The sequence below is a fragment of the Pyrgilauda ruficollis genome, unplaced genomic scaffold (genome assembly GCF_017590135.1).
Source record: "Pyrgilauda ruficollis isolate IOZ18807 unplaced genomic scaffold, ASM1759013v1 scaffold71, whole genome shotgun sequence".
NCBI lineage: Eukaryota > Metazoa > Chordata > Aves > Passeriformes > Passeridae > Pyrgilauda > Pyrgilauda ruficollis.
The window spans coordinates 272,687-300,601 of NW_024528933.1; the positions used below are offsets into that span (position 1 = coordinate 272,687).

General features: G+C 40.7%; 1 protein-coding gene across 1 annotated transcript in view; it reads left to right on the forward strand.

Annotated features, from left to right (window-relative positions):
* Positions 1 to 27,915, forward strand: part of TJP2 (tight junction protein 2) — a 63,112-nt gene that overhangs the window by 11,223 nt on the left and 23,974 nt on the right. The window contains exon 2 of the mRNA XM_041485548.1: positions 914 to 1,034. The gene's annotated coding sequence lies outside the window, so the exon portion shown is untranslated. The remainder of the gene's footprint in view (positions 1 to 913; positions 1,035 to 27,915) is intronic.

The window sequence follows — 27,915 nt, forward strand, 5'->3', positions numbered from 1 at the left end:
TACATTGCAGGGGGCAGGGAGGGAGATGGACATAGAAACAGGCCAAGAAACTCAAAGCTGCTGAAAGAATAGGTAATATACTTCCTAGGGAAGTCTGGCTATATCCTTCTTTGAAGGTGGAACACTTTGGAAAGATGTTTTTGAGAGAAGAATTGAAAGTACTGAGTTGCATGTTGGTTTTCTTTTAAAAACAAAACAAAAGCAACCACCAAACCCTAACCACTAGCCTGTGTTTCTGTTTCTGTCAAAAGTTCCTTCTTTATCTTAGTGAAACCATTCATTTTCTCTTTTCCTACTGAGGGTAATCAAGGACTAGACAAGGGGTCAGGGAGAGCGAGAGCCCTCTGACAGGAATGCTGAATGGAAGCTAACATGCTACTTGTGCCCAAGAGGGGTAGCCTGTTGAGCAGGGGAAGGACGGTAGAAAAATTACACTGGAAATTGTTTTCTTTCTATCATTTGGCAAGTGAAGTTCTTAAGTTACCATCTGATGTCATTGGAGCGCATGTATCCAATTGTTCTCGCTGAGGCTATGCTCAAGATACAATGCTGTTACTAGCTTTCCTGTGTACAGTCTTGTGCAAGCTAAACAATCAACCAAAACTAAATTGAAACAAAAAGCCAGATGGGTTGTGGAGAGGACCAGTGCAACAAAGTATGCTTGCTGTCAATACCCTATTTCATTGGCAAAAATGCAGGGATTGCTTTGCATGTAGGCTTGTGTGTAAATATTGCTGAGTATCTCCTTTTTTTCAAGCACTATTTCCACATGATTTCCAGGGAAGCTAAAGCATGTCAAACTAAGCAGGGAAATATATTTTATATCCTCTTTGTCTCTAGGACTTAAGTGTTCCAGGCTTCACAAGCACTCCTTTGTGGTTATATTCGACTTAAATGAAACTTTGTTTTTCAGGGAGCAAACTACTGCACTGCCATCTCCTTGTGAGTGGGACTGGGAGCACAGCTGTACATCGAGCCCAAAGCATAGCACAGCAGGTAGACAACGGCACTCAAAAATCATCGCTCCTCCCAAGGTACTGGTCAAGTTCCATCGGTTAGACACAGCCATTAGTTTAAAATGATGTATTCTTTTCATGTGCTAGCTAAGGTATATATTCTTTTAGCTACGTTTTTATAAGGTTTCAAGAAATTGTACTTAGTAGAGTAATATGAAATTAAAACTAGTTCTTTTGAATGATCAAAGAAACTTTGATATGGTTACATGCACATTTGCTGAGAACTTGATGATGGTCAACAGGCTCCAGAAGAGGAGAGGTTTCTGCAATGAAGTCAATATTCTTCTAAAGTTATGCAAATAATAATGCACAGGCCTAGTTCATCTGTTAGCTAAACATTGGTAAAGAATGGATGTAATCTATGATGATGTCTTTAGCAAATATAAATATTTAGCATGGACTTGGGGATAAATAAATTACTTTAAGCACAAAGGGTAATATTCATGGGAGTTGCTTAGTGACTCAGTCAGTCCTAGGAAACAGAATAGCCACACAGGGAGAGTTGTTTTGCTGCATATTTTCTTACAGTACATCATTAAGGTAAATATAATCCTTTTGGCATATTAACCTTGCTTTTGAAACCTTTTCCCAAGCACTTCCAGAAGGACTATAAAATGAGTCCTTAGTTTTATGTGTTGATCGAACATGCTTGGCTTGTTTTTGTAAGTGATTAACAGATGATGATTTTAAGAGAGGGAAAGGTTTTTATGCTGATGTTTTGCAGAACTATAATTGACTTCCATTTTTTGAGATGAAGCAGCTATTGCTGCTTTAGTAATTTACTTAAAAATGTGCATATCTGCTGTTCTGACTTTCTGATTTGTGACATACTTAACCAAAGCTACTTCCCTGTTTAATTTTCTGGGAGTGAGGGAAAATTTGATATAATATCAGTGAAGTGTAATTAGGCAGGAATGTCTCAGCTGAGGTCTTCAGCAGCCTCTGACATTTTCCTCAAAACAAAAACCTTCAGTGATAGGGTATGCCAACTTTACATCAGGGAATGTGGATAATTGCGAGCTCAATTCTTAGCAAAAGAAACTCCAGAACCATTTATCGGAAAGGTCAAGATGGCTCAGAAGGTGCATCCAGCTGCTTTGTGTGTGGGCTTCTTGGAGTTGTGGAACTGGCAAGTGAATGACTGGATGGCAGTGTCCATCTGCTTTCTCCCTTACTGTTCTTGCTGTTCTCTTTTGGACTAATTGCCAGCTCACTTTAGTCATTTGTGAAAAACATCACCCAAAAGTGGGCATTAGTACCCTAGCTGGGACCTTGCTGTTTCTGAATAGGGCTGCCGAACTGCTTTGTTTCTTAATAAGCTCGTCAGCAGGAGGTTTGCCAGTATAAATAGGATGGGGAGAGGCAGAGCTTTGAAGCATAGTTTTCGTGCTCTAAAGAACTAACTTGGCTGAAGAGCTGCTGTCTGAAGCTTTGTTTTTTAAATTAACCCCTATATCAGGAAAAAAGTAACACATCTTTGTGTACGTTACATCTTGTGTAACCTGCATATTATTTTCCTTGTTTTTAATAAGCATAATGATCACCATGAGAATGGGATTTTTGTTTTCTTTATTGTGTTGTCTTAATTAATTTGAGCCATAACAGTTGATTACTATGGTAAAGCTTTGATGTTGTAGGGCTTGACTTCCAGTGGGGAAAGGCAGATAAATAGCTAAAAGCAGAGGATTGTTTCACATCCTTGCCAGCAGTCAAGAAACATAGGGAAGAGAGGAAGGAAATGAGATGTAAGCAAAATGAATGTTCAAACAGAATGTGCCTGCAGTTAAAAATGAAAAAGTTGGGGTTGCGGAAGAGATTTCCTTTCAAGTGTTGATACACACTTTTGTATGGTGTCTGGGGAGAAAAACAGTACACACTTGTGTGGTTTGGATTTGTTTAAACAACATAGTTATTTCATTCTTTAGAATAATGGTTTTCATTTTTGCAGCTTCTTGAAGTAGTAGAGGTTGAAATGCTTATGGAAGGAAAGTTGTTTCATTTGTACAGTCTGTAGAGGAGGGGGTGTGGGGAGCGTGTTCAAGCGGAGTCACTGTTAAGACCTTCTTTCGCTCTCTAGCAGTAGGTCAAACTATTTCATTTGCTTGCCTTACTAGTGTAATTTTCAAGGAACTGCAGTGTAATTTGAAACATTGCTCAGATGAAAATGTGGTTAGAACAAATAGACTGTGTTTCTTTTTCTCACAACTATAATTTTTATTAACTGTTACCAAACACTTCTGCATATTCTCATGCTGTTTTATTTATCCTATGAATATGCTATAAATTCATGTTTTCTAATTGCCATATTCTTTGCAAAAAGAAAGTAGCAACAAACAAAGCAAACAGTCTTCTTATTTAAAGCAGAACAAACTTGTAATGTGTGAGATCTGGTAGAACTGATGACTGTCCAAAACAGTGAGGAAAATATAATTACATTATATTTTTATATATAAAGATATTTATATAAAATATAACTGTATTTCATATTGTTAATGTCCAGTGCTGTTCCTAGTTGTTCAGCATGTAACAGTGTGTTTCAAATTTTTTTGTGAACTTGGAAATTGAGTTTATGGTTGGCTTAGAACTGTGCTCCCTCTTGCTTTAAATAATTATCTGCCTTTTAAAAATTTTAGCAGTTTGAGATGTCTCAGTAAGTCTCTGTGTCTAGGTTTAAAAAATTTAAAATATTCTCCTCTTGAAAACATCGTAATAGGTGGCCTCCTAAGTGACAAAGGATTTGACACTGTGATTACCCCATTAAAAATATGTACAAAGTGTGGGATGCTGTGTACATTTCTTCCTGGGACATCTATGCTTTCTAGAATAGCAGCCTTATTGCTGCTTTGAGACTTGGACAGTGTGTTTAGCTGTTCATCCTTGCACTACATAGAGACAGACAACAGACCAGACCCTGCAGCTGCATGCCAAAATCTTTATGTTGCATAATCACAAGCTGTACTTTGGAAGCGGAGACAAGGGGCAGGATAATAATTGCCTCATTTTGCTTTAAGCTGGCACTTGAATCATGCAGTAACTGTGGAGTTATAGGATAATTCAGGTGGAAAAGGACCTCAGGAGGTTTCTTGTGCAACCTCGTGCCCAAAACAGGATCATCTGTGAGATCAGAACAAGTTGCCTGGGGCTTTACCCAGTTGGGTTTGAAAACCTCCAAGGACAGAGACCGTACAACTTGTCTGCAGTGGGTCCATGGTTTGTCTGTCCTCATGCGGAAAATTGTTTCCCTTCGTGTGCATCTGAACCTGTCTTGTTTGAACTTTGGCCCATTGTCTCTTACCCACCTTGCACTACTGCTAAGAACCTGGCCTCATCTCTTCAATCTCTTGCTGTCAGCACCAGTGGGCTGCTGCTGAGTATCCTGAAGGCATCCTTCCTCCAAGCTAAACAAAGCCAGCTGCCACAGCCTCCTCTCGCAGTGCTTCAGCCCCCACCATCTTGCTGACCCTCCTTTGGACTCACTTCTACACATGGTAGCAAGTGTTGAGATAGTATGCAAGGTGTCTCCTCTCCAGTCCCCCCAAGACAGAGATTAGGATTACTGTGCCATGTATGTGACAGCCCCAGTGTAGAGCTGCATGTTTGAACCACATGTATGGAGCTCCTGAGCAGTTCCTGAGAGTCAGAGGTCAGCTACCTACACATCCTCTAATCCTGAAGGTTGAATCTGTTAGTGCCCAGCTTGCTATATAAAGAAGCGAACGTAATTGGATTTATGAATCATTTAAGTAGGACTGGGCTGACTGATTTGTGTGATTTTGCAGGCTGATGACAAATGGCAGTCTAAAGAGATTGCCTGGAAGGGAAGGGGGAAAGGCTGTTTGACAACATGGTATTTTTAGAAACTTCCTACAGTGTCTCTCATGACAGGATCATGAACACTTGCTTAAAAACAAGAGCAAAACTGGCATCTCTGTTCAGATAGTTCCAAAACTGGACTAGCAGCCTACATTCCCACTATCTCTTTCTGAAATCAGTTCCCAGCTCTTTTAAAGGAGGTTGTCTTTTTGCCATGCTGTCTGGCAGCACTACAAGTGTTGAACTTCAACACTTAAAGAAACAGAAAAATAATTTATTGTCATAGGGACAGGTTAAAAGGCTTGATGGTGGAGAGGAGGCGGAGAGAACCTGAATCACAACATGGTTGCTACTGACAAGTAGCAGAATAGCCTTAGTCTGTTGGCTGGGGTAACTGTGAGAGCAGCTGCTTGTTTTAAATTTGCATCCTCTAGTGTAGTGTTAAATGGGTGTTCTCTCTGAGGATGCTGGAAGTGGCACAACTGCTTCATTCACAGTAGCATTAGATAATTTATGGAATATGTCCTAGGTTTTGCATGACTCAGGCTACAGCAAGTGATCTCTCTAAATTAGTGTTACACAGACCATAGATTCAATCTGATTATAGGCAAAAAATGTCTCCCTTGATTACTTAAACTGAAAATCTCAATGGGAAATGTGTTCACTTCTAAGTTATTTGCATTTTTTTCATAAAGTTAATACCAATAATCTTTTCATTGAAGTTAATTTTAAAATTCCTGTACACCTACATATCATTCCATGATATCCCCTGCAGATGATGCTGCTTTGTAGAGTTATTGCACATGCAGAATAGCTGGTCCTAAATACTGCAGAGAACAGAGCTGCAAATGTGTAGCCCAGTGCATGGTGCTGATACCCAGCCTTTACTCTTCTTGATGCAGTATCCCTTGCAGGACTGACTGCAACTGGACCTGCACCTCCCATTTCAAAGGGAGACCAGTGATTGAAATGTGCATGCAGCCGTGCCTCCAAACACTCAGGCTGCTCAGGGACCTGCACAGACACATCAGACCATTTGGCTGAGGGTCCTGCCCCTCTTCTGCTTGTGTTGCTGTGAGTTTTGGCTAGTGTATAGGTATTCTGTATCCACACTGGGGGTTCTGTGGTGTTTCAGAGAAGATGAGACAGGACAGGTTATATCTAACGGTAAACGATATGCTTGAACTGCAGGTGAGGGGTTTGGTTTTTTTGGTTTACAAGGGAAGAGAGAGAATGGGAATGCTGTGCTACCATGGAATAGCTGTTAAGTGAATTGAATGCTTTGAGAACCTGTTGACCCTTTTCCTACCACAGGAGGCAGAAACCTGAGGTGCTGGAGGAGTTCACACAACTCTCATCACTGTTCACACTGGTATTCTTCCATTTATTGCTTAGCTAGCAACGCCTTCCTCTCATAAGGCCTTCCTGCATATCCATCTTGGGAGGACATCTTGGTCAAAAAGCAGGCCTGAAAGTTTGCTCTTAGTGGTTGAATTGCAGGACAAGAAACCTGGCAATTGTTAATACACCATTTCTTACATCAGTCCATGCCATCACTATGAGCATCTGGGCATTTGGCCAAGCTCTAGAGTGAGCATGAGCGCTAGAGGCCACTTAGTGCTCATATTTGCAGGCTGCTACGGGATGATTTATATGCCCATTGTGGTAGAGTAGCTGTTTAGTTTGAGGGAAAAAAAACGGGGAATGGTATGTATACTTTGCTCTTAAAAGTGAGAAATTTTATGGACAAACATGGGGAATATTTAGATAAGCCTACATGGATTATTTTCTATCTGGTATTGCAGGACACTAAATAGACACAAATTGATAGGCCCTTCCCAGATGGTATTTTGTGGTAAGGGGTTGAAACCCAGCCTATCTGGCTTACATAACTGTGGTCAGTTCCTGTATCTGTATTACACTTACCTCAGGCTAGCTTAGTGTGTTAACCCTCCTTGCTGCCCTACAGCTCAGTGGAAGTATAGCCTCTGTTATTGATAACACCTTGTGGCTTTGATGTCACAGAACATGCCAAAAGGAGGCATTAGGTCAAGCCACAGCTTTGTCTGGAACCACAAATAATCCTTCTTGGCTTTGGACAGGATAGGCATACCTTTAGATTGCTCTGAGAGGCGCTGCCTGCTCTCGCCAAGAAGCTGTGTCTAGTGGGGGAATCAAGAGTGGTAGCTCTTTATCTTTTGCCAGAACTTGTGTGGAAGGAAGCAGCTTCAGGAAACTGGTGCTCTAGTTTATGCTGCCACAAACTTTGTGTGTGTGTTAACAGATGGCAGTCAAGAGATCTGGTGGCTTCTTTTCCTGTCCCACTTCATGCCTGACAGGTGCTTTTCAAAAAGTATATTGCCATCCAGCTTAAAACAAATGTTGTTCTTGCATCTAAAACCATGTAATTGTCTGCAGCAAAGACATGTTTTCATTGTGTCATGTCATTTCAACAAGTACTGGACAGTGGATTTCTCTGTTAATGCCGTGACACGGCATTCCATGCTGATGTTGCCAGTGCTCTTTGGAAAGTTGCATCCAGTTTTCAGAGGTGTACACCGGTGTGGAGAGTGACAGCTGTTTTTGCCTTGCCATACTGTATTTCATGGACAAATTCTTGATGGCAGAAGCTATCACAGTATCCCATGTGTGTGAAGAACCTAGCCCCCTGTGCTTCATTTTTCCAAGTGTTCCTGACTTCTGCCATATACTGGACTGCTAGTGTTGCAAAAAAATAGTATGGTATCGCTCACTTGTAAAACTGAGAGAAGGAACAACATCAAAAAGAGCAAAGTTCATGCTTTGGTATTTTTTTGGCTTACTCTCTTTAGATTTGAGGGTAGATGATACAAAGTAATGGGCTGTTTGCCTTTTTTTTTTTTTTTTTTTTTTTTTTAATACATTGGCTTTAGAAAGTTTTTCCCTTACAGTTGGTTCTCATTCTTAGTTTCTTCCTTCCAAGAGTTGATTCAAGTATTGCCTCATCCACCCAAAATAGCATAAAGCCAGGAAGACAGCAGCATTTGGGAAAGAAGTATTTTTTTCTGAATGTAATGTGGTTGAATTTCTGCCGATCTTCTCTTCCTTAGTGTTTTTAGTGACCACTCATTTCTGCAAGGTCTTGAGAATAGTTAATGCCGTGCTTTTTTTACAATATGTAATTACAGCTCCCAAGCAAGCAGTTTGGCCTCTGAATTAATAGCAGTGGTGTGGACTTTCAAGACTGGTGTGGAAGGCTGTTGGGTGGTGGGAAGGAAGTCTGACCAAGGCTGTGGACGTGAGGCGTGTCGGCTGTGTGGAGGCTTTCACATCCACGTCTTCCTAAAAACACACTGACAGAAAAGGTGGACATGACTGGTGCATGTCTGTTTGACAGAACAGGGCTGTGGATACTGTACGAAACCCTCATGTCAGGAATGCTGCCCGGGCTTGGGCCACCGGCCCCATTGCTCCCGTTTATCCTGTGACGGGCGTCAGCTGCTGGCCGCTGCCAAGGGCAGGAACACAAGAAATATTTTTGTAAATGGGGAATAACAATTCTTTTCTTCCCAGGGAGAATGGAAGTGTTTCTTCGCCTCCCCGGGGCGTTTACAGGCACGATTGGCTGGCGGCGGGGGCGGCCGGGCCCCGGCAGGACAAAGTCTCTCTGTGGAGGGCTGCTCAGAGCCGGCTTTGTCCTGTCGGGCTCCACCGCAGCCCCTCGCCAGCGGCCCGGCCGGTTCCCTCGCGGGGCGGAGGCGGGAGAAGCATTCCCGAGGCTGCCGGGACTGACCGCCAGCCCCCGGAGCCGCGGGCGCCGGGCCCGGCGATGTTACTATGGGAGCGACGCAGGGCTCGGCCGGGAGCGGCCCGCGGGAGCCCGCGGCGGGGGCGGAGCAGGTCGGTAGCATCCCCGGCACCCAGCGCGCTCCTCCTCCAGCCGGGCTCGCCCCCCGGCCGTGGGCCCCGAGGGGAGGGCAGGGAAGCGGGGCGCACCTGCGGTGCGGAGCGCGGGGGACAGCGGCGCTCACCTGCGGCCGCGGCGGCGCCCCGCGGTGTGGGGCTGCAGCGGCAGCGCGGCTGCGGGTGTGCTCCGCGCTGCCCACCGGCGCGGGCAGGCGGAGACTATGCTGGTGCCGAGGGCGGTGGGAATACCGTGTTTTTTCCAGTTAAATGGGAGCGGGGAGGCAGCTTGTCCTCCGCAGCGCTGGCAGGTTCCTGCGGTGCCTGAAGGCTGCAGGAAGTTTTGTATTTTAAATACTGGTTGGGCCCAGGGTGCAGGTCAGTGTTTTAACCGAAAATAACCCCAATGGAGAAACAAACTCAGAAGTCTGGTGAAGAAAAGCTGCTTCCCCGTCTCACTGGTCCTGGCTCTTTAAGATTGTAATTTGCTGAACTGCAGTAATCAATGTGGCTATGGAGTGATAGGCAGCATCTGTTAGGAGTGATGGGGTTGGTGTGGTGTGCATGCCAGCATGCAGAAAACTGAACTTACCTGTAGTGCCTTCTCCCACCCGCACTAAAATGTGGATGGAAGCCATAAACACTTATTTACACCTCATAATTTTTTTTGGTGGCTTGTAGAATAATCCGTACTCTTAAGTATCCTTGAAGTGTTGATTATGTATGAGATTATTTCCATACTCTGTGTGTTCGGGTTGTTTATTGGTTGAATGGTTTGGTTTTTATTTTTGGTTGGTTTTGTTTGGTTAGGGTTTGTTTTTGCCACAGAGGTTGTGCAGTTAATCTGGATAATTTAATCCACTCTTCTTGTTGTGTTATCTTCAACCTCACCTGTATTTGAGTGTTTGATCTCTTCTTAATCCTTCTTGTAAGCCCTTTGACACAGATCCCAGTGCATTTGACATGGTTGCTCCAGTACATGTGGTAAGTAGGTGTAATAATTTGCTGTTGGCTCGGGTGAGAGAAATAGAAACAGCCATAATAATGTGCTGGTGCCTTGCTTTGCAGGGGTCTCCTGGGGATGAGGTTTTACATGTGCTGTCCTGAGATGATGGAAAGTCTGACTCATGCACGTTTGAGCTACAGGAGTTACAAAGCCTGCATTTACAGATGTACACTTCACACGGCTATAGTTTAAATTCATCACTTAAACAAAGTTATAGTCATGGAATGATTACTGAAGTAAGATGCTTCTCAGTGTATTCAAACACATGTAGTGCCAGACTGTTTCCTTTCATTCGTCCCAAATAACTTTTTTTTGGCCTGCTTTTATCAATATCGAGGGAATCCTTTTGAAATTAATGGCAGTGCTTCTGTTCTGATAAAAAGTGTGGATTGTCAGGTCTCAATGGAGTGTATGGCATTTCTTCAAACCATTTCAGGGCCTGCCTTTCATGTAAAGAAGTAAGAATTAATTGGTTTGGTTAAAGCTTCTTTTTGGTTCACAGCTGTGAGTCCATGCAGTGTGGAAGTTAGTTGTGTTGGTTATGAATTCAGTGCCAGCTTCTCTGTCAGCAAAATGGGAGCTTTGGCTGATCTTTCCCTCTGTCTACTGTGTGAGACTGTGAGAGAGCTCATGTTTCTTATGTGGACTCAACTTAAGCAGGGAGACATGGTCGGTGTAGCTACTGCAATGGTTATGTTCCTTATAACAGAGTTGCTAATAAGGCCACATTCCATTTCTTTTATAAAGACACCAGTTTGCTCATTATTTTGTAGAAAAAGAGAGAACAACCTGGAAAGATACTACAGCTCTGAGTTCTAGCTTCCTCTTTATTTTTCGTAATGAAGCTGTGTGAACAATATAAAATTTGTAATTGTACTAGGAATTCTGACTATAATTCATGGCTGTTAAAATTGCAAATGAACTTAGAATCACTTCATTTTTTAAAGCCATATTTGGAATGTATTCCTTACCATGAAAATTAAGAACTCTCCAAGAATTTTGTGTCATTTGTGCTCATAGGAGAGACATATACTGCAAGTATCCAAGTACCAGCCTTCAGGCAGATTTATGCTCCTGAATGCATCCTAACTGGAGTGTACAGTGGAAAACAATATGTAAATGCAGTTACTCTCGATGCTTTGTGAGAATAAAGCATCATCTAACTTAGTAAATAGTAGGAGAGATGCCTTCATGAATGCTTCAGGCATCTCTATCCCAGATCTTCAAAATGCAGTAAAGAAGAAAATGCTCCTTCATTGCCTGCAGTTCTAGCAGTTAACTAAACAGGCAGATAATCAGCAACTGCTTTCCAGGTGTTTGTGTCTTGTGTTGTGCCCTATTAAGTAATCAGGGAGCAGTATTTTTTTTGTGTATTCTGCCACTGGATCTGAAAAATCTGAAAAATTTCTGAAAAAAATCTGAAAAAGATCTGAAAAACAATACTGCCTGAGTGTTGCATAACTGAGTTTTGGATGGTTCTTGTTAAAAAAACCACAGTATTAAAAAAAATCCCAAAACTTGGAAAGAAACCAGCTCTGATCTACAGCATCTGAATACAGCTACAAGAAATAACGCACCTATTAATTATTCATTGATTTATGACTTAATAATATGTATATACTTAGCCTGCCCTATGTTTTGCTTGCACATGTGTGTCTATTCCATGGTAAGAGAGCATTCCGAATGCTCACTCCTTACGACTTCTAGTCAGTATGAGCTTTTCAGAGATAATGCAGGATGTCTAGCTAGGCTGTCATTCTAGGCTCCATAAACAAAGCTCAGTGAAGCAAATCGTTGGCCTTTGACTGAACTGAGCAGCTTGCTGCCCGGGTCAGCACTTGGCACTGATGGCTCTTCTTTCTATGTTCTAGCACTTGCAAAAATTTAGTGGATAATGTGAGGTTTATTTAATGGCCGTGGCTGAGGATTCTTCTGTCCAACAAGTATTTCAGAAGCTTTTTGAAGAGTTGCAGAACAGGATGAAAAATAACTTACTTTTTTTTATTTCTTTGTTTTCCGCAGCAATTCTTATTCCAGAAATAAAAAGCGGTCAGTGGTTTTGGTTATTCTGTTCGTAGAGTTGATACATTATTAAAGCAATTGAAGTGACAGTAGCATAGCTAATTGACAGCATGTGTGTGCATGCTCTTTAGATGATGCATAAGAACTCGTTTATTCTTTGTGGAGCTATACTTGCATTGTTTTGTCTGTGGGCTAAGTAACGATTATAGTTTGGCTGTAAATTTTTATTTTCTAACACTTTGTTTCCTAAAAGTCTTTCAGTGGGGATGTTGTTTCTGACTCGGTACTTTGGCAGGAACTCCCTTTCAGTTGCTGGCAGTTGACAAATACTTGTATGCGCTTTACCTCAGTATGATGTGTTACATTAGGGCAAAAAATCCTAGTGTCAGACTTCTAAAGACATGGTGTTGATTGCAGATGGATGCCTGCTGACATTTCCAATAGCTGTTGTGCACTCAGCTCCCCTTTGGCAAGAATTCTTTCCTGGCTGTTTGTGTGCAGTGCCCAGTGCACCTGAAGGTTTTAAGGATAGGTTAAAATGGTGGAAGAAGGCGAGGAGTCTTGTACTTCAAAGACACTTGTCAAACTGTTGGCAGAATGTGAGACCCCCTGTACCAGAGTACTGTTGATATATCCCTCTTTGCTGTCCCTTTAGTGTATATGAAATACTTATAATCTAGTTCTAACATATGTGGATGTCTTAAGTATGTTTACAATTTTCTGAATGGCTTTTTGTTTGATAGATTATTATGATGTCGCTTTTTAATGTTGCTATGGTGGAGAACTACAGAATTTAATTAGTTAAATTTTATTCATTAACTTCCCTCCCATGTTTTTATAATTTGACCTAATTTTCAGCTCTTTTTCCAAACTTTCTTTTTTTGGTTTATATTGTAGAAACCAGTAGATATGTTCCTAATGTCTTCTGCAGCAATATAAATGGACTAAAACTCTTGGATCGCACTAATTTGATTAGATTTTTAAAAGCATTTTCATCTATAGGCGGGTAGATAACTTCAGGTTTTTTTCAGATGTGAATGTTATTATGGTTTGCTTCTGCTTTGTGTGTCAGAAGGTTCTTGAATTGTATAATGATCTTTTGTGTGGCTCAGACCACAAGAAGAAAACTTTCAGTTCCAAATCTCAGTTGAGAATGAACTAGTTGCTACCAAAATGAGATTTGCTCAGGGTGGTAATTTAATGGAATAATTTCTAAACCTTAATGATTCTGACCTGTTTAGTTTCCCTTCAGCCACATAAGCAAAAGGATTCTCTTGTTTTTCTTTCTTAGTTGTTTTCAAAGCCTCATGTGGTTGCAAAAGGCGGAATAATTTTTTTTCTGTTACTTGCTGAGCTTGTTCTGCTTAGTTTATTCTTTGTGTACTCAGTTTGCAGTTCAGTGGAAGTGGCCCTGTTTCATAGGGATGTGTCAGTTTGGTTTCATTTAGTGGTTGGAGTGATGCCTGAATTTACTTACATTGATGTTACATGCATGTGAAGTGTTTCGGTAGAAATATTGCATCAAGGGCTCTAGTTTCAAATTGTCCTGTTGGCGTCCTTTCAAATGAAGAAAGAAGGCTGCAGATAAACTCAGATTAGTGCTATAGGAATGAACCAGACATGTGAAAGTTACTATCTTGATACAAAAGAAAAGGGGTAGCTGACTTCACCCCTCTGTCCCTTGTGTTGATTTACTACTTGTTTTTTGGCTGCTGTCACTTCATAATTTTGTTAGTAAAGTCATGCATAACTGCATGGTAGGTATACTTGGAGTTCAACCAGCCTTGCAAGGATATTGAGGGAAAGGAATGAAAAACATTTGAATTTTACCACTCTCATCTGCCCTTCTGTTGTTTTCTTGCCTGAGAGTGTTTTATCGGTGTTATCAGGTAAGGGTGAATTTTAGTGCAATACTATTTTATGTTGGATGATAGGTTGCTGGTGACACTGTCCCAGAAGAATTCAGAGCTGTGGCTATATGATTGATTTTGTTGTTTGAAAAAAATAATTATAGTCCTTTGGAGGCTCTGAGGAGGAACCTTTGCTGTGAGTAAAGGGATTCTGAATGTGTTTTACTAAAGAAGGTGCAGCTGGCTTAATCCATTGTCTCATGGTATATAAGGTCTTGGGAAGGACTGGGTGATTTTTTTTACTCTTTTTCCAAATACACTGTGATGATACAATATATCAATACAAGACTTACAGACCTAAACCCTTCAAATGTGATCCCCAGATCTGCACTTGAATCTGTGCATGCCACTGTCTGGGTGACAGAAAAATTGCTAAACTCCCTTTTGCAAACAGATTTTGTTTTTATTTTAGTTACGTGCAAGCCATGTTAAAGTTTAGGAATGAACTTCAGCAATGCTCTCTGGCATGGCTGAGTGGACTGTTGAGACATCTTGAGAAGGAGAGGTGAGTTGCTTAAGACCTTGAAGGCAGGAGTGTGGTGGTAGAAGGAAAGGAATGCAGAGAGGTACGACTAGTGTGACAGGAAAACAGTGAAAAGTTGGCTAATGAATTGAGCTGTTTGTTGTGGCATGTATATGAATGATGCCGAATGACTTAAGACTCAAAACAGCTTGATTATTTTGCAGAGTTTTGGTATCTTTTGGTCAATGTGGCCTTCAGTTTGATGTTTGTGTTCTGTGAGGTTTGTGATACAGTAGTTTTACGAAATGCATTGTATAGTGTGAATTTTATGGGGTTTAAGGGTTAGATATGATCAAATGTACTGTTAAATTTTATGCATTACACAGAGCTATTTTCAGGCTTGCTTCCTTCAGACAAGAAAATACAGCTAATGTGACAGTGTGTAGTAAGATTACATACTTAGATACATACTCACAGGAATGTTTGTCTAAAAGTAAAATGCTTTCAAGAATACAGCACATCGTTGTTCTATTAATAGAGTGAGAACTAAGGCTACTAGAAACCTTAACAAGGATAGAAAATCTGTTTTGCAATGAAGCTTGGAAACTAACAATTGTTCCATTGTTTGAATTGTCTTGCATTATGACTGGATGATTAAAAATAAACGCTGGCCTGACTGGATTGTATCCCAGTAATGAATTGGTCTTTTAAAAACCAGTTGCAGGAAGCAGTAGACAGGTACCCAGCTTGTTTTTCTCAGATTCCAGACTTGCAGGTGTTGAATGACCAATGGAATAACAATAAACTTTTGATGCTAGAGTTGGTCACTTCTGTTGCTTGGCTGTCTACTTGAATATGGATGCAGGAAGATGAAACATTCAAAAACAGTAGCAGTACAAAGTGTACTGCTGGAGTTGAATAAAGTGATAATTAGAACTTTGGACCATGGAATGCATATGGTGCTTCAGTGGTTTCATGGTTTTTTGGTGTTTTTGTTTGTTTGTTTGGGGTTTGTTGTTGTTGTTTTGGTTTTGTTTGGGGGTTTTTGGGGGTTTTTTGTTTGATTTTTGTGTGGGGGTCTTTTTAGGGGGGATTTTTTGTTTCTGGGGGTTTTTTGTGTTTTTTTTTTTTTTTTTGGTTCTTGGTTGTTTGTTTGTTTTGGTTTGTTTTGGTTTTTGTTTGGTTTGGGGGGGGATTTGTTTGGTTTGGTTTTAGGGTTTTTTCCTATTTTTTTTCTTTTTAATTTTAAGATGCCACAAGAGTAAAAGCTATGTTTTAGTTGCAAAGAATAAATAATTAATGAAATGAGGCACTTCAGGAATGGTGGCTGTACTTACTTTATTTTCACAGTTAACTTAATTTTTTTTCATAATGAAATCTAATTGATTTGGATGAAATTCAAATCAATTAATGAAATTGATTATGTACACCTACGGAGTCTGATTTACCTCACCACCAAATCCTGATACTGCAAGCACACCAGAAGCAAACTTTTGGATTTTTATTTTATTGTGCTAAGACAAGTTCAAGTCTCCTTGAACTCAGATTATGCGCAGTTTGCTGTAGCATTTTTTAATTCTCAGACTTCATTTGTGTGGATATCCCAAGGAGCAGAAGATCCAGAAAGATGGTGACTGTAAAGAAATGTGTTATGTTTACAGTTAAAGTGAATGGGGCTGACTAAGTCAGAAGTAGCTTTTAAAGCCAGTATTGATCAGGTGAATTGAAAAGTCTACGTCCCTTCGGTAGTTACCTTCCTGAAGCATATACAAAAAATCTTTCTAGCACCATAATCTGTGTGACAAGATGAAGGTCTAGGAAAAAAGTTCAGAAAATGAAACTGCAAATAAACTCTCCACTTTCCAGTGTGTATGCACATATCCAACATTCAAGTATAATTGATCTTTTTGCCTTATACCTCAATTAATTTTGATCTTCAGATGAAATCACTTGGCTTCCAGGGTTTATCTCCTCAAGCCTTGTTGAGTTTTTAAAAAATGGGTGGTGGAGAAATCTACTTTACTCCAGGACTGGGCACGTGTTGTGCCTCAGGAGGTAAGGTTTGTTTTCTTTAGAGCCTCTTCGACACCTGTGAGAGGGTAAATTGTCATTTCCAAGGCTTCTCCACTGGACTGGTGCTGTAGGTCCCAGAACACTTGGGAAAACCAGCTTCTGGATGTATGTGAAGCAGTATGTGAAAAGGAAGACGTCTTTGATGAAAAAAAAAAAAAAAAAAAAGTTAGTTGCTAGAGTCTTATTTCTCAAGAGGCAGAAACTGTTTTCTAAAAATTAAAATAATTTTATGGGCGGCGGGGGGGACAACAAGGAAATAGGATCAGTTTTGTTTTTTCCTCAAATATCAGTTTTCTATTTCAAAAGCTGTTCCCTCACAAATTTTGAAGAACCGATTGCTTCCTGTTGGGGGAGCACTGGAGCAATTCTGTCAGGGCAATGGGAGAACTGTTGTTGAGCAAAAGATGGAGAGGAGAACTTGCTCCTGGAATAGGTCTAAGCTGAATTTTTTGAGATTTAGGTAATTAGTAGATAAGACCTGAGTATCTTGCAGCTGTGTTTTGAATACAATCAGTTTCTTTTTTTCCCCCCTCTTCATCTTGAACAAGCTTTTGTTTCATTTGTAATAGGATATTTTACTGGGTTTTGATGATGCATATGTATGCGTCTAAGTCCAGTAGCAGCTGTAAGAAGCACAGACAACTCCACTCATGCCTGCCACTCATCCCAGAAAAGTTTTGTGTGTGTACTTTTAATTGGCATAACATATGGGAGTTGTAAATTGATGCTGAGTTTTAGTGTTTGGAACTTGCTACACTCTGCTGCATAAATACTGCTTTTTGCCCCCATCCCTGCCTCTGATCATGGTAAATGATGACCTGTACTGGGTAGCGCCAAACCAATTCAGGTGACTGCTTTTGTAGTAACTCGGTTCCACAATAATTAGAGAGGGAATGAAAATGTGAATCTCTTGCTAAAAGGATTAGCATGTCCAATAAGTGTCACTGTTGTAAAAAGAAACCACACAATGCCTAGTATTTAATGCATACTCAATTGAAATTATTAACTGTTGCTCTTACTGTCAGAGATCACAAGTACTGTGAAATACAAGTGAATTAATTCTAGAAAATCCCTCTGTGTATGTTGTTTACTTTTCTGGTGTAATGAGAAGTTACTCTTTTATGTCAGCAAAATCAGGACTTAAAAGGACCTTGTGGTGCTTTCTGAAAGTGTAAGCTGTTTAAATTCAGGTACAAAGCATTTGGGAAGAAAAAGTTTCACTCTGAAAATGTAACTATAGCTCTGCTTTTTATTGTTAAGTGCTAAAATACAGGATTGCTAATTTTCAGGTACCTATTGTCGTGGTATCTTGGTGTCTCTATCTGCATTAGTGCGTGATTTATCTTTGGAGTACCAGATGTTTCTCTTTTTCCAGAGCATGAAACTGAATGGGGAATATGTTTGTTTCCTTTTTGTAAACAATACAATTAATTCCTGAAATAAATGTGGTAAGAAAAGGCCCTCAATAAAGCCGGAATCAATAAAAAAACCAAACAAACCAACCAACTTTGAGAAAACTTTGAGTCTGTTTGAGAAGGGGTATGGGCTTGAGATAAAAGCAAAAGCACCTAACAATTTTGTTTTAACATCATGTTTTCTGTCGTGTTTACTATCAAAGGATGGTTTTGAAATAGATTTTGCGAGGGCAGCGCTGCTGCAGCCGCCTGGCGGCACCGGGCAGCGCTGCTGCTGCTGCTTTGGTGCTGCTGCTTTGGTGGTGGTGGTGGTGCTGCTGCTGCTGCTTTGCTGCTGCTGCTGCTTTGGTGCTGCCTGCTCGGGACCTTAAAGTGCCCTGGAAATGCAGCAGGAAGTGGCAGCGCTGCTCCCGGTGCTTGCAAGCCTTTGTGACCTGCAGCGTGAGCCGGCGGGGGGAAAGAAAGCAGGCTTGCTTTCTGCTCATCTGAGCCACAGGGCATGTATGTGTAAATAAAAATTATATTTTGCTCTGCACAGGACATCCGCAAGAGTCACACCATGTGCCTGATAGCATTTTCCAAACACTCCTTGAGCTCTCTCAGGCTGGTGCTTTGACCACTGCCCTGGGGAGCTGCTCCAATGCCCAAACACCCTCAGGGTGAAAAACTTTTTTCTAATATACAACCTAAACCTCCTCTCACACATCTCCAGGCCATTCCCTCAGGTGCTGTCACTGGCCACCACAGATCAGTGCCTTCCCCTCCTCTTCCCCTCGCAAGGAAGTTGCAACTGCAGTGAGGGGTCCCCTCAGTCTCCTGTTCTCCAGGCTGAACAGACCAAATGACCTCAGCTGCTCCTCACACACTTTCCCCTCAAGGCCTTTCACCATCTTGGATGCTTGCTTCTCATAGCTTTATATCTTGTGAGGTATTGTGGTGCCCAAAACTGCACACAGCATTTGAAGTGGGGCCACACCAGCACAGAACAGGCTGGACAATCAATAAATATATAATTATAATATAATCAATATAATACATAATATATTTTCTCATACTATTTAATAGCCTTGAAGCCACTTGGGAACTTCTGTATGCCTGTCTTTTCCATAGAAGTCTTTGTCTCTTTTAATTCCATGCTCCTGGCTAGATGGCCGGTCCCTAAAAGGGGTGGTGAATAGGGTTAAATCCAGCTGATTGCCAGAAACAAATTGAGTTTCTAGAAGTCAGTACTGGGTCTGGTCCTGTTTAATAAGTTAATTGGTGATCTGGACAGATGACACTAAGTTGGATGGGAGTGCTGATCTGCTTGCTGGAGGGTAGGAAGGCTCTTTAAGAGGGATCTGGACAGGCTGGATCCATGGTCCAAGACCAACAGCATGAGGGTCAGCAAGACCGAAGGATGCGTCCTACACTTTCCATCAGAACCCCAAGCAGTGCTTACAGGCTGTGGACAGAGTGGCTGGAAAGCTGCGCAGCAGAAAAGGGCCTGGAGGTGCTGGTTGACAGCAGCTGAACATGAGCCAGCAGTGCCCAGGGGCCCAAAAAGGCCACTGGCATCCTGGCCTGTACCAGCAATAGTCTAGCCAGCAGGATGAGGGAAGTGATTGTCCATGTTTACTCAGCACTGGTGAGGCCACACCTGAAATTCCATACTCAGTTCTAGGCCTCTTATTCCAAGAAACACATTGAATTCCTGGAGCGTGTCTGGAGAAGGGAAACAACTGGTGAAGGGTCTGGAGCACAAGCCCTGTGAGGAGCAGCTGAGGGAGCTGGGGGTGTTTAGCCTGGAGAAAAGGAGGATCGGGGATGACCTCATTGCTCACTACAAATGTGTGAAAGGTGGGTGTGAGTCTCTTCTCCCAGACATCTAGTGGCAAAATGAGAGGACATAGGCTCAAGTTGTGCCAGGATGATGTTTCAATTGAGTATTAGGAAAGGTTTCTTCATAGAAAGGGTTATCAAACACCAGAACAAGTTGCCAGTAGTTGTGGCTGAGTCACCATCCCTGGAGGTATTTAAAAGCCATGTAGGTAGACTCTTAGGGATATGGTGTAGTGGTGATTCTGGCAGTGTTACAGTAACAGCTGGACTCAATGATCTTGAAGGCCATTTCCAACCTAAATGATTCTATGATTTCATCTGTCCCTTTTATAAATTCTTGTTTTCCTGGTACATCCTTAAAAGTGAAGCTTCATCTGTTGTCCCAGTTGAATTTAGCTGCAGAGTTCTGATATTTGTTCTGCAGTCTCCCTTGGCCTGCCAGTTCAGCTGACAGAAGTGGCAAGAGGGTAATTCAGTGAGAAAAAATGAGGATGTTTTTGTGGCTTTAGAAAGCTGTCTTGGCTTCTTTTTAAGAACTGAACAGCAGAATTCACAGAGGCAAGGGGCTGCATGTAAATGAGCAGGAGGAGTGTGGAAAATGTGATGATCAGAAAGAATTTGTTTAGTTCATACCGTTCAAAGCTGTACCCCAGCCTATGAGGTTGCGTGTTTGTGAAGGAAAAACTGCATAGCCAAAGATGAAAAGGGGTGTTTGTCTTGTGAGAACCTTCCAAAAGTGCTCACTTTTAGAGGCAAGGAAACTTTGACAAGTCTGAGAAGAAGAAAGCACCTAGAAAGCAGGAGAACAAACAATTTAAAAATACAATGCACCTTAGATTTTCATAACCAATTTCTAAGGTGAATTGTGACTTGACCTCAAAATATTTTAATAAAATCCCGATTTTCCCTTTTCTTCCTCCAAAAATGCTTGTCCCACTTTCTGAAAAAAAAGTACAATTGGTAAATGTTTGGTAAAAATATGTAGGAAATACAGTTTTCCTAGAGAGTATCTTACTGTCTTGAACTGAAAAAAATTTCCCCAAAAACAAGTTGCTTTTTTTTTCCTTCCCCAAAGAGTCTAGTGTATGCATTACTCAAATATTTGTATGTGCAGTCTCCCCATATTTATTTAGGTGCTTCTTCAATACAGAGTTGAAACAAAACTGAACTATCCAGCGATTATATGTGCCCTTTGCTATAATCCACCAGAGGGATGCCTTATGCCACATTCTTTACTGTCTTCTTTTTAGTGTCCAGGTTAGTTCCTTTCTGTTTTGGAATTGCAGAAAAATTAAATATTTACAAAACTCAAATCCCAGGCCTCTATTTTGATGTGGGTTTGTTTTTTGGTCGTTTTTTTTCCCTGTGCTTGGGCAAATTCCTGAAGAAATTCTCTCAACTGGGGATGTTCCTTCATCACTCTGAGCCATTTGAAGAATGCTACTGCAGAGGCTGCTGCACTGGGCGGATTGTGTGATAGCCTTCATTTCATTTAAGCTTTATTTGTCATTTAAATGTTGTGAGCTGGATGAAGTGATACATTTTGCATTAAAAAGCACACGACTTGTCAAAGACCCAGATCAGCATAGATCTTCTCTGTGTGTGAAACCTTTTTCCATCCCCTTGGGCTAATTTGTTAAGCAATTTTTTGTGCACTAGTAGATCTGGGGCATTATGGTGTGAATGTTGATATCAGGGTTACAGTGCAAATGAGACCTAGATGCATTTGTCAATTAATATTCTCAATAGTTTGATGAACAGTGCTGTTGCCCTACTGCTGCATCTCCCTACTTCTGGGTAGGAGAGGATTCTGGTTCAGTTTGCAGCCTGGAAGGCATTTGTTGTGTCGTAGTGCAACAAGAGATAGAAATGAATGCAGGCTCTGCCACCCTGGAGTTCTTCCTCACCTGTTAGCTGGCTCAAACTGCCGCACTGGGAGGGGGTTGATCCCTGTTTTCTGATGACAGGGGCCGTTTTTCTGCAAGACTTGTATTTGACAGAAATGGAGGCAATCTGTGTGTTGGCTTCTTTGCACAACACTGAGGCTACTTGACTTGAAGTCAAGAAACCTAAATTATGCTCTTGGCTCTGCAGCTGAGAGCTTTGGTACTGGTTGATTTGTAAGAAGTAGTAGTTTTGCTAACTGGAAGCAAAAATCATAGTGAAATAGTGCTCAGCACAGTGTCAAGTAATGACTGTGGGCATTGTCATGATGGATTCATACTATTCCTGAAAGAAGTGAAACAAAAGACCCTTTCATTATTGTTTAGTTAACTGCAGTTAACCATTCTCACTTGGTCATTTTAAAAGTTTTCATGAAACTTAAGAAGTAAAGATTGGTTTGTGCATGCCTGGAATGGGCTTGTTGTACTTCTTGCAGTATTTGCCGGTTTTAGATAGAATTTACAATTTATAGCAACTGAATGGTATAACTCCTGGGTGAAATATGATTAAGAAAAGTTTAAACAATATCTTGTCTTTTACATGAAGAATGGTTTATGTTTCTGTATAGTGACATTCAACTTATCATGATTTTATCTTATTTATCTATGAAAAACAAATTTTTAGAAACATTATGCTCACTTTATGTTTTCTTTAGATCTTTTTAGGCAGCCCTTCAGATTGCTGTTTCTACATGCATTTTGTAAAAAAAGCAATTTCTGACACAAAATCTGGTAATACACAAAATCACAGATTGATTTGGGTTGGAAAGGACTTGAAAAATAATGTCATTCCAACCCCCTTGCCATGAGCAGGGACAACTTCAACTTGACCAGGTTGCTGATGAATGTGTTTGTTACCTTGTCAATACAGCAAAAGTATTTTGCTAATATTTGTTCTTGTTGGGTAATTTGGGTGATAACAAACCTTATATAATGTAACTGATAATTCTCCATTAGAGGGAAGAGGAAGAAACTATTGTCTGTCTCATTTCTATGTGATTTTTTTCTTCTTCTTCAAAAATTTCCATTCCATTGCGGAAGTATCCTTGTGTGTACAGTTCGTGACTTTTTTTTTTTCCAACTTCCTGCATCCTGATAATATAACCCATTGTGATGTTAGCAACCATTTTTGATTTTACTGGAATGTGAAACTAGAATTGATTGTCTTTTAACATGGAGCTGTACCTTAAATTTCTTCTTTGTGCCCCTAAGAGGAAAGAGAAGGCAGCATTTCTGCCATTGTTGAAGAGTTGAAGAGCAGTTATCTTTTACTTCTAGTGGATATCTTTAGCAAACCATTTTTTTATCACTTCTCTTTATTTAATTTGAGCCATTCATCATTCTAGGAACCTGTTTCAGAGGAGGATCTGTTGCTGTTCTGGGAGTTGTGTATTGGTGCAAGAACCTATATGAAAAATAGGATATGCTTCTCTGAATCAGAGCATTTATTGGTAGAAAATAAGGTACCTCCTTTTGTGCAAGATGTTGGCTTTATTGTGAATGATCCGTGGGTAAAAGTAGTTTTTTTCTCATTTTCTTGGATCCTAATCAGAGGAGTGCTGTATCATACACAGATAATTCATGGGGAGACATCAACTGGAGCCTTCTTCCAAGTGGCTTCCTCACTGCTCCAGAAAGGCCTGGTAAAGGTCCTGTTCCTCTTCAGCCACATTTCACTATGTTAAGAATACTTGGCAAGCTCTGGCTATGCAGCATCATCATCATTTTGTAGACATCTTTAGTAACCTGGGCTATGGCATTCAGCTGAAAAAGAGGAGATGTGCTGCTTCACACTGCACACTGATGTATAGATTGCTTCTTATTTCACTGAGCCTCCACTCTATACAGAGGGCATTTCTTTAGTGTTATCCAGAAATGGAAGTGAATCAGGATCTTTGAAAGTCTGTAAATCTAAGGCCATCCTTTTTTGTCCATCATAATTGCCTTTATGAGGGCAGGTGAGATGTAAGGGCAGTTTCTCTCATAGTGTAACTGGTCTTTGAGACCAGGAACACTTACCTCTGGATGCAGCTTTGGACTCCCTCCACCTGGCTGTTCCTATCAGTGGCTAGAAGAGTCCCTGCCCCTCTGTCTCTTAAAAGTGGATAGCTTTCACTTAAAGTTGAATTTCTTGTTCATCTGTGTTGTATAAGTCTGTCTTTAGGGAAAACCTAGACTCAGCTTTCAAGGTTTCTATGCTTACATCCATAGCAGTATATGAAGAGGGACAGGAAAAGTTGGAGGGCAAGGACCTCTTTTTTTGTGTTACTTTCATAATTGAGCCATTAAGACTGTTTAAGGTGTCCTTTCTGCTTGCTTGGACAGATTGTGTCTTGCTTGATGGATTATGTGTGAGGAAACACCCTTTTTCTTCCTTGTTTGTAGAGGAAGACATCAAAACATAGTGCCACGTTTAAAACTTCAACTCCAGGGTGAGTGGAGAGATGCAGCCTGCTGCTGTAAGATTTTGTGATGTTCTGAGGTTGCTCGGTTGAGTTTTTTGAGAGCTTTCTTTTTCTTTTCACCTTCCCCAGTTCATAAACCAAATCATCATGCTTAGTTTTCTTTCTCCGCATGATTCACAAACACCTTATTGTCATAATAGACTCGCAGAAAGAACCAGAGTGTCTGTCATTGGAATTGAGCTTGCTTTTAAAAAGAGTTCCAGTTCTAAGTGTCTGTGGGTAATAGGTATGATACATAAAAGGGTTGTAATTGCCTTTATAGTCTTGTGCTAGGAGTGAAGTTAGATTATAGTTTCCCTTTATAGTTATTTTTTCTGAAGAGGCATGCAGGTAAAGTGAAAGGACAGTGTCTGGGACAATGCTTGTTTGGAATTTTTTTCTATCTCAGTTTAAAAGGATTGAATTGAGGTATATCAAGCTGTGTCAAGATGTAAGTATTCTGGAGGTACTGTTTTCCTTCAAAATGAAGCATCCAAATGCAAACACCTGCATCTTTCTGTTAACTCTCTGATTTCTTTACTTGCAGCAATGTTCCTAGATTTCCTGATTATTTTTTAAAATTGCCTTTCAGAAAAAAAAAAAAAAATTAAATTTTGGTGGGGGCAATCCATTCATTTTTCTCGGTATATTCCTTCAGAGAAAAAGTATAGTCCAAAACCAACAAAGAGTCCTTGCTGTTAGGTCATGGATAGTGTTTCACAATTGTTATTCTCTTATGTCATCATGGTCTTTTCTTCTCTATTTAGAGTGCTTCTGAAGCTTTTTCGGGGCAAGGGGGAGGAAAACAGAAAAACTAAGAAAAGAAGGCTAGAGAAGTCTCAAATACATACTTACATTTGTTTCTTTTTCCTGCCCTTTTGGTAAAAATAAATAAATAAATACCAGTTTTGGAAGCTGTGAATGTGAGTCTGTTGAGAGGAATGTGCTCTTTAGAAATGTTGATGGAGATCCTGAACTATTTTGACCAAACTGTAATAAAAGTCTTACTCACATCCGGGTGGGTAGCCTGACGTTGGGGGCTGGTGTCAGTGTCAGCTTCTCCGGGATCCCCTTGGTGCTCACTCTTGGCAGCTCAGTGATGACTGTGCAAGCCTCTGTTCATCCTAGTTCGACTGGCTGGTGCAGAGGTGGGGTCACGATCAAAATGCAGAATGCTGAATTCAGTATTCATTTTGAATGGAAAAACTGGAACACATGCTTTGTCCTACTGTGGCACTCCTACCCACTATTCTCCCTAACTGCATCCCCCTCAAAAAAAAAAAAAAAACCAAACAAAAAACTACCCACCAAAAAACCCCAAAAACAAACCAAACAAAAAAAAACTCCACCGAAAAATGAAGAACACAACCCTTCACATTTTCCACTGTTGTCTGAATTAATACTCTTTAGCAGTTAAAATTGCTCTACTAGTGAAAAATGAAATCTATGTATGGAGTTTTGGTTAGCATTGTATACAAAACTTGGTTTGTCTTCCTGTCTGTTCACTGCCTGTGAAACTTACATAAAGTCTCGGGGAAAAGTTCACTTGAGGCTTAAATTTCACAGCATTCATGCAGCATAAATGGGAGTGATAGCTTGACCTATTTTCCAATAAAGTAACCTATCTGTTTGGCTGTACAAATTAGCTTATCATTCTTACCCATGATACTTTACTAAACGTGTGATGGCAAATACTGTTATTTGCAGTGAGTATAATTTTGTATTTATTTATCCTTTTTCTTGCTGGAGCCAAGCCCACACAGTTCTATAAAATATTATAGTCAGTATATGAATTTTCAGATTGTCTGCGCTGTGCTTCTTAAGCCTCTTTTCTTGTAAGTTTAAATTAGATTCCTGGTGGGGTGAACCCCTATGTGCTTGGAAGAAGAATAAGGTGCTGCATAGTGATCTATTTTCAACACTTCTTTTAAAAACAAACAAACAAACATAAGATTACAGAACTGCATTTTCCTGGGATCTCTGAAACTGGGAGTTAGTTAAATTCCCAGTACATTTCCTTGCTGTGGTTTTGATGTGTTTCTGAGTGAAACTGACGGCAGGATTTGTTCGAGTATGTAGGCCACTATTGTATTAGAATTACATAACCATGTTGAGTGGTGGAAACAGATGAAAAGACGGGATGTACGGCGCTCCCTCACAGATTATATCCTGCAACAATGAAGACAGTTCAAGCTTTGCAGAGATTGTGGTCACATGCAGTCAAAAAGTTGGGGATTTTGAAAGGGCACGTGAGTTGCTTTTTGTTGCATCTTGCTCCACGTCTTTTCTTCCTCTCCTCCCTTCATATATCCCTCCCCTCTCCAACTCACTTTTATAGCCAGCTGATTGTTGTGGCAGGTCTTCTGGTTTTATTCTTCTTTCGGCATGAATGAAGTTGTCTTCCGTGATTCAGTGATCTCTCAGTAGCAAGTTATTGTGTAAATCTCTTGATGGCTGTCAGTTAGAGCTGCAACAGCTGCCTGTTTGTTGCATACTGGCGATTTTAGCAGTTTGACTAGTTTCCTGCCAAAGATTCTGCTAAACGGTCTATTTTGAGTATTTAGAAAGCACCTGTCACTTTAGTAGATGAGCATTAGACAGATTTAAGCAAATCCTGACAACAGTGTTCTAATCAGAAATGGACTGACTATAGTCCCTAATGAATTTAGACCAGCTAATTACAATAATTTGCATTTACTGCAGGTAGCCTGTTGTCTGTGTGAAACTTGGGTGGTAAAACAGTTGCTGTTAGCAGCTGGAGGTGGGGTTCTTAACCATTTTGCCTGCCTTTCTCTCTCCAGTGTTTTGGTGTGCAATCTTGCAGTGAAACTGCGATCCTGTAAGGAATGCACAAGCTGCTCAGGATCCCTTTGTGTTTCCTTACAGATGAAGTATGAAGAAATTGGCAAGGTGATGAAGGCTTTTCCTAACTCATCACTTGATGCATTCAGAGGAGAGTCACATCACTAAATGTGGAGTACAGGAATTTCGCAATTCGGGTGGAGACAGATACTAGTTTTGATCAAGTCCCCAACTGATGATTTGTAACATTTGTAGTCTCTCCCTACCTCTCAGTCTTCTTCATTACTCTGATGGTGTGGGTTAGCATTGTGACAATGGCAAGCAGCAGTACGTTTTATAGTGTTAAAGAGATTATTGTTTAGAGATTGTTTTTGCCTTACGGGCTTCCAAGGTGACCATTCAGTTCTTTGAACTGTGTTGCAGAGCCTGCATTGCTTTATTAGTACAGCAGAACTAGTCCTGTTGTCTTGGTAATTACATTGTACAAAATCAGCTTTGCAAGTACATAGTGTGCTTTCCTTCTCTAATGCGGAGTACAGCAAATGGGAAACAGTTTCCCAAGGAGCAGTTTCAAAAAATGGATTACTTTAACAAATACTTGAGAATTTAAAAGGGAATTGCTTAATTATCTTTTGTTGAATTTTCAGTAACAGTTTCAAGGTACAAATAAACCCCAAAGATGTTAATAGAATGTGCCTGAAACAGTCACTAATACTATGAGGATCTTTTTCTAGGCACAAATGAGATGATACTGTGGGCTTGGCATCTTGCAAGACCTTAATTTTAGTGTCTGTAGGCCACAGTTTCTCTTTCATTCTTACTACTTTTTTTTTTTTTTTTTCTTTGACCAGATACCATAAAACTTATTTATCAGAGTAAAGCAAACTTAACTGTGTAGGCTTATGATGCTTTGGTTTACTACCCAATACATCTCTCCACTTGTGCACAAAGTTGTACTTATGCCACTGCTCATGGAAGGCCTAGTTTTCTGGAAGGAAATTCCCGTAAGTTTCCTATTTCTTATCCTTACATTCGTCCCTGATACCTTTATAGTGCTTCCCTCAGTCCTTTTCCTGCAGTGTTGTACTGAATAAGCAGTCATTTGTCAGGCCTGTCTCTGTCCCCATGGCTAGTAAGCTCCCCTTACATGAGTGTGTTCTGCCTGCCTCACTCTTGGCACCTGCTCAGAGCTGGCCTCAGTGTTCTTGGCTGGGAGGTAGCGTTGGTAGGAGCTGCATACAGTGCAAACTGAATTTGTCATGTTTGTGTTACACGTGTTACATGTGTACAAGTTATTGAGGCTTT